Below are 8,552 nucleotides of genomic sequence, written 5' to 3'. Positions count from 1 at the left end.
CTTCTTTTTATTTTTTGGGAGAATCAACTTCTCAAAGAAGTCTGATACAGTGACCAAGTTAAAATATTAATTTTTTTATAAGATTAAAATATAATTTGGACTGCGACGCGTGTGCTTGGATAAACTTATTTTTGCTACTATTAAAATATTCAGCTTATTTTGTTACTATTTATGAGTTTTATTACACTTTTTAATATTATTTATAAGTCCTACTGTACTATTGTAACTAACTTTCACTTTTATCTACAGTACTTTCAGCAATAAGTTTTCAATTTCAGCAAAACAGACGATATCCAAATGGTTCTAGATTCTTTGAAATTCGCTTATTTTACTGAAATTAAAAACTTTTTGCTGAAAGTACTATAGATAAAGCTAAAAATTAGTTGAAATAATTTAGTGAGACCCATAAATAGTACCAAAAAGTGTAATGGAGCTATAAATAGTAATAAAAATAAACTAAATGGTAAAATAAGCTAGCAAAAAAAAAGTTATCCAAACAGAAACAAATCTATCAATTCTTTTATAATAACTAGTAAGTTGCCCGTGCGATGCACGAATAATATTATAATGTTTTATGTAAGATAATTTTGGAGAATGTTGTACATATATTATACCATAATTATCATAGAACTTTGGTAGTAATGAGTTCATTACAAAAAGTAACAAAATAATGAAATAAAGATGAAATTTAGAAATTTTTTTTAAAAAAAAAACCCTTAATGAACCAAATGTTAAAATCCTCAATTCATACATTATTGAAATTCATAGAAAAGAAAGCACACACAACATATAGAATTATACAATCATCATTAAACCAAAACTCATAAAAAAATAAAAAATAAAAACCATTAACCCAAAACTCAATTTATTGTAGGAAAAAAGTCAATTTGTATTTCTTTATTGAAATATCAAGAAACTTACTCGAGAAAGAAGCTTTGAAGTCTAATGCGGATTGAATAGTTGTGTTATTTTTCCTCTGCAAATTTAATTGTCATTGACTAAATCCCCTCCACCCTACCACTGCACACCTTTGGTATGATGGTCACTCTACAAGTATAAATGCTTGTAGGGTATGGGGTACGGGGGGTAAGGGCCGAGGTTCAAATTTCCAAGAGAGAGTTTCACACACATATACACCTAGATTTGGAAAGAGTAGAATTTTTATTTTGTGTAAAAAAAAAAAAAAAAAAACCCTCCACCCTAGATGATAACTGCTTGATCCTTATAATCCAATTTATGATTTACAACATGTTTAGCTTTTGTTTATTTTGAAAAGACCAGCCTATTCAAGTCATATGCTAAGATTAAACAATCTTGAAAGGACAATGATAATGAGACTTTTACACTAAATAAGCAATTATCGACTTCTCAATTTTAGACTTCAAGCATCTTTTGGAAATTGATATACACAATAACACAACCTACAAAAGAAAAAAGCAAAAAACAAAATCTCACGATCTTAACCCTATTGATTGTAAGTGAATAAATGAATTTTTGAAAGTAACAAAAAATAGCTTGAACTCATACATGTCAATGCCATTTAATGTGTGATGGATAGCCACTGGCTACAACAAAAGATCACAAGAGCAACATGTTTCTTCCATTGGCCTGGTGTTTAAAAAAATTATGAGTATGGAAACAAAATTTGAGAGTAGCAGTAGTTTAGAAAATTTAACTATTAAAGTTTTTTTTTTTTTTCTTGAAGAGAAAGAAAGTTTTTTTTTTTTAAGAGAGAAAGAAAGAGAATCGAGGCATATGGTTAAAGTTGAGAGGGGAAGGCAAAGCGTGAGAGAGATTGGGGAGTCAAAGGTTTAGAAAATCCTACATTAATCATTATAGCAGAGTTTTGATAATATACATAATGTGAAAACAAAAGGGCAAAAACCAAAACGTCATTTTGGAGGCAAGTTGTGATTAATGCATCTACACAATCATAAAGGCATAAACTTTTTATATAACTAACGTAAAAACTTGTCATACCAAAAAAAAAGAAAAAAGACTAACACAGGAGGGAGACTTTGTTTATGAGATGTTTGTATATAAATTCATCACCATAAAATAATAAGGATTCTCATAGAATAAAATAAACAATAATGAGTATAGTAAATAAAAGATTTGGATTTGTGTTATTTAGGCAACATAATTGCTAAAAGATTATATATCTCGATCTCATTAGTTATTTTGGTATCCCTTTTTATTAATAAAAAAAAAAAAAAAAAACTAAAACATTTGGTATACTAAAAGACATGAAGAAGAGAGAGAGTTGTGGATTAAACTTAGTCAATTAATGAGAGAGTTGGATGATTGTAGAGAAACTTCATAGGAAGTGCCACTTGGCAAAAGTTTAGACCCTTACACAATGAGGTCTCTGCTTTTATATATATATATATATATATATATATATATATATTGATAAGAATATATCCTCTATTTTATTAAGCGTACATTTGGGATGCTTAAAACTTGCTGTGTTTGTCTTTTTTTTTTTAATGAACTCCATGAACAATGCAAACAAGGCAATGAATAGTAAATTCATTAATGAACAGTAATCAAAAAATTATTTTTTATTGTTTTCAATTTTCAACAAAATAAGCGGATCCCAAACATACCCTAAATGTGCTTTTAGTTTTTAATCACTGCAAAGAGTATAATTATTTAAGTGGCAATGGTAAACCTTTTTTTTGGGGGGGGAGGGGGGGGGGGGTAAACAAAGAATATACTCGTTGGCTTCCTGAAAGACATGCTTAATTTGTTTGTTGGGTATAGTATAGAAGTAATGGAACAGGTTCCTGCAATTAGTGAAAGCTAGGTTCCATAAGAGCATTTATAGAAGAATAAAGTATCAACTGAACCACACACTAGAGTCAAGATTTCAATGGTGATGATATTGGTATTACCCATGTATCTTGCCAAAACCTTTAATACATTGCCCATTATAATCTTTAATGAGCCCTCCCCACCTACAATCCTAGGTTTTCTGAGGGCGTTTGGATTGGCGTCCACGTCCATGTCTGAGTTTTTTTTTTTTTTTTTTCACGCGCGTCTGTCACTGTTCATTGGCCATGAATAGTGATTTTAGGCCAATGAACAATATTTTTTACACATTTAAAAATTATTTTGCTACAGTGTTTTCAGTTTTCAGTTTTCAGCAATAAGTTCTATCCAAACAGACTCAGTCTATAAATGTCTTTGTAGGGCTTTTTTTGCCCATTATTCTATTTTTCACAAACTTATTCGTTGCATGGCTTTAAACATAACAATATTAATTATGTAGTCTTATTTTAGCTATGCTGTCAACACATCTATTAGTTTCTCTATAAACATGCGACATTGTGCAATTAGTGAAGATTCTCGCCAGGTTCTTGCAATCAACATAAGATTTTTAAAGGACAAGTTAGAAAGAATATAAACAAGATAGGCCATCTTCAAGGGCCCATAGCTCAGCCATAATATCATAACTTATCCCTAGAAGGACCCCACCACCAGCAGCCAACTTAGAGTCCATTTGAAAACAGTTTATTTAGCTGAAACTGAAATTTTTTTGCTACAAGTACAGTAAATAAAACTAAAAGCTAATTGAAATAATACAGTGAGACCCATGAATAGTACTAAAAAGTACAACAAGGCTCATGAATAGTAGTAAAAATAAGCTAAATAATAAAAAAAGCTGCATTTTTCAACCAATGCCAAACGTAATCTTAGAATTCCCACACACTGACCCATCACTATTAACTTCACCCAACTTGGGAGGGGTTTAGTCCATTCCACCTGCACCTGGGTTCTATTTGGTTTGGAGGTTTCATCACGAACAATAGCATAGAATTCAGTTTCTTTTGTGATTTATAACATAAAACGGCCGAAACAACACTGGTATGACACGGGTATAACATGGATACAACACAAGTACGACACCCTAAATAAAATGTCTGTGCTTCCTAATTAAACCTATTCCCACCTATAACTTGTTTGGTTGATACTGTATCACTCCATAATTTTATTACTTATTTAATTCTTATACGTAAATTAAAAAGGAGGCCCACAATTAAATGGATATAATTGATTTGGGCCTAAGATATTAAAACTAAAATAAATACTGTGGAATATAAAGCCCAAATGAGGTGGCATAAGTATATATATGGGCCTTGATAAGCTTTAAAAAACAAAGAATATACTCGTTGGCTTCCTGAAAGACATGCTTAATTTGTTTGTTGGGTATAGTATAGAAGTAATGGAACAAGTTCTTGCAATTAGTGAAAGCTAGGTTCCATAAGAGCATTTATAGAAGAATAAAGTATCAACTGAACCACATACTAGAGTCAAGATTTCAATGGCGATGATATTGGTATTACCCATGTATCTTGCCAAAACCTTTAATACATTGCCCATTATAATCTTTAATGAGCCCTCCCCACCTACAATCCTAGGTTTTCTGAGGGCGTTTGGATTGGCGTCTACGTCCACGTCTAAGTTTTGTTTGTTTGTTTGTTTTTTTTTTTTTTTTTCACGCGCGTCTGTCACTGTTCATTGGCCATGAACAGTGATTTTAGGCTAATGAACAGTATTTTTTATACATTTAAAAATTATTTTGCTACAGTGTTTTCAGTTTTCAGCTATAAGTTCTATCCAAACAGACCCAATCTATAAATGTCTTTGTAGGGCTTTTTTTGCCCATTATTCTATTTTCACAAACTTATTCGTTGCATGGCTTTAAACATAACAATATTAATTATGTAGTCTTATTTTAGCTATGCTGTCAACACATCTATTAGTTTCTCTATAAACATGCGATATTGTGCAATTAGTGAAGATTCTCGCCAGGTTCCTGCAATCAACATAAGATTTTTAAAGGACAAGTTAGAAAGAATATAAACAAGATAGGCCATCTTCAAGGGCCCATAGCTCAACCATAATATCATAACTTATCCCTAGAAGGACCCCACCACCAGCAGCCAACTTAGAGTTCATTTGAAAATAGTTTATTTAGCTGAAACTGAAATTTTTTTGCTACAAGTACGGTAAATAAAACTAAAAGCTAATTGAAATAATACAGTGAGACCCATGAATAGTACCAAAAAGTACAATAAGGCTCATGAATAGTAGTAAAAATAAGCTGAATAATAGCAAAAATAAGCTAAATAATAAAAAAACTGCATTTTTCAACCAATGCCAAACGTAATCTTAGAATTCCCACACACTGACCCATCACTATTAACTTCACCCAACTTGGGAGGGGGTTTAGTCCATTCCACCTACACCTGGGTTCTATTTGGTTTGGAGGTTTCATCACGAACAATAGCATAGAATTCAGTTTCTTTTGTGATTTATAACATAAAACGGCTGAAACAACACTGGTATGACACGGGTATAAAATGGATACAACACGAGTACGACACCCTAAATAAAATGTCTGTACTTCCTAATTAAACCTATTCCCACCTATAACTTGTTTGGTTGATACTGTATCACTCCATAATTTTATTACTTATTTAATTCTTATACGTAAATTAAAAAGGATGCCCACAATTAAATGGATATAATTGATTTGGGCCTAAGATATTAAAAATAAAATAAATATTGTGGAATATAAAGCCCAAACGAGGTGGCATAAGTATATATATGGGCCTTGATAAGCTTTAAAAAAAAAAACCCTAGTCTTTTACTTCTTAAGCTACACGTGTATTTGCTGATGGGGCTTCCTTTTGCTTCAGCGGCAACACACTACTGAACCTTACTTTGCTTCACTATGGCTGTGAGTGGAGACTACAGGTATTGCTCTCTTCTGCTCTAAACTTAGGAAAGTTGAAATACTTAATGGCTAGCTTTTGTTCCCACTCTTACAGCATCTATTATTGGTGTACCTAATAGAAAAAAAAATAAATAGGGGCTGCTGTTATGGATCTAAAGCTAGGATTACTATATTAGAACAAGGGGTGCTTTGTGGTTTATATATAATTGTTTATAGTCTTACTCTATTTCACCGCCATTGTCATTGTCCATATATGTGTCCGGCAATGTCCTTATGTTTTGCGGCATCAAGAGGATTATGGGTCATTGGGTTGATGAACTAAGATATAATATATGGCTTCTATTATTAAATGGATCAGATATCCATCATTCGCCCTATATTGAAGTTTTATTTTACTTGAATCTATTCCATACTTGTGACTCTGCCATTAGGTTCACGTGTCCTCTTCTTAGGATTTTATTGTGTTTTGTTTCTTGGTGACAAGGTTGATATGGTTATTGAAATATATTAATTTCCTACTTATAAAAAAAGAAAAAGAAAAGAAAAGAAAGAGAATGATCAGATATGAATATTGGATTGATCAATCAAGATTATATTATGTGTATTCTAAGAATTGTAGTAGTCTATATGATGGCTAGACACGTAATAAAATCCTAGAGTTCCATAGAGTTGTAGTACAAATATGTCAATTAATAGATAATGAGAATATGTGAAATAGAACAATTGGATCAAAGCTAAAAGTGAATTGGGCTGTAAGCAAATAAATAGAGAATTTTGGATATATCAGTATTGTCTAATCGTTTAAGTGTGAAAACAGATTTTAAGTAGAAAATTGTATATTGATGGACCTATTTTTGGTGTTGCTAAGCTCTAATCCTACTGAGTTATTGTGATTCAAGGGAGGTTGGTTTCATATTTTTGAAAATAAGAGGTAAGTGGTGTTTATTAATTTTGGAGGGTTTTCTCAAAATAGTGTTGATTATTAAACTATTCTATATCAAAGAAATATGTTGATATTCTATATATAAATTGATATTTTATAAATGTTTGGTGTGCAAATTGACTATTCGTTTTATGAAAAACTTGTAGGACAACCTAAATTTATTTAAACTTGTATGTGTGAATATAACTTTATATTTTGAGAAATATAAATGGATTATTTTTGTGAGCATATTAATAGGTTTTGAAAATCTATGGCAAGTTGTGATTAAAAACTTAGTATTGTATTTAGTCCTTAGCAAGGGACAATCATACTGTAGTTAGTCCTTAGCAAGGGACAGTCCCAGAAAAGGCGACAATGCACATTTAATAGCTCCTTAGTAAGAGAGTATACTATTGAAGATCCAAAAAGGAAGCTCCTTAGTAAGGAAGTGTACCTTTAGGTTCCAAATGAGCCATCTTTAAGAAAAGTGATGAAAATGAGGTTCTAGTCCTAAAAGGGGACAACACAACCCTGACAACGGGGCGTAAACATTGACCATGAGAAAAGCCTAGGAAATTGTTTATATGATGGTAATGATATATGTATTATGATGGCTCACAATAAAAAGATATTTATATATATATATATATATGAAATATTTGATGATAAAATATTGAGGAGTTACAAGTTATGAATTTGTTGTAAGAATTATTTATTTGAAAGGTTTGTTCCCACACCCCAATGTTAGTGAATTCCACTTATTGACTTATCTTACCCCCTTCCCTTTATTTTTCCCTTACAGATACATTAGAGGAATTATTGGAGTAAAGATTTTCTGAAGGCAATAGTTACGAATTATTTTGTGGAATTGAGGATTTTATTATTATTTTTATGGCATTAAACATTGTACTGGAGAATTATTTTAAGGATGTTTTGTCTTTGGTGGATTAGAGCTCTGATATTTATGATGAGATTTTAGGTTGTTGGTTACTTCTAATTAATATTTTTTTATGGATTATTTAAATTGAATAGACTTTTATTGCTTATCATTTTGGGCCGTTACAGATAAAATAACCAAGTGAAATTTATAATTTTGGACTTGATTTTTTCATGAGATTCTAGATTCTTTATCTATCAATTTTTTCTTACTACTATCACTATAAAAGAACAATTCAGGTGGTAGACGTTTCCGGTTTTCTATACACATGACTTTCTAATATTGGAGTAATAGTAAACCATCAACACCATATGCGTTTGCATTAATTCAAAAAAAAAATTATTACAAAAAATTTACCAACTGATATGATCATGAAAATATAAGTTCACTTAATTAATGTAATAAATAAATATTTAAATTATTTTTTAAGTGTTTTTTTTTTGTTATGATAGAAGATATCTCTTTTTTTTTTTCCAATGAGAAGATGACAGAAGATATCTCAATCTATAAGGTTTATATAATAAAACTTATTGTATTCTAATTTCATTATTTTTGTTATTTTTAATTTCATTATTTTTGTGAAGAAGCCAGGGCATAAAATAGTAACCAAGTGGTACGGGATAATATTTTAGGATGCACAAGAATGTTTAAAGATTTTCATGTTTGGTTGCAAATCACGCTAGGGAATCAGATGTCAGGGGAATCTGTCCCCCTTTAAACCCCTCTCAATAGGAATGTAGATTCCCTTTAAAACTGGTAGATATCTAAATTCCCAAGCTTAAAGAAAATTGCATTTCTTATAAATTGACAATTTTAACCTTTTTCCCTTATCATTTAAGCAATTAAGATAAAGTATAAAACAAATTATCAATATCTTTTCTCTTGTCTTTATCTTTTCTTGCCAAAATAACATAAATAGGATAGACAACTCTGTTGATATATTCTTT

This window comes from Castanea sativa, chromosome 12, assembly GCF_040712315.1.
Source record: "Castanea sativa cultivar Marrone di Chiusa Pesio chromosome 12, ASM4071231v1".
NCBI lineage: Eukaryota > Viridiplantae > Streptophyta > Magnoliopsida > Fagales > Fagaceae > Castanea > Castanea sativa.
This window is presented reverse-complemented; position numbering follows the sequence as displayed.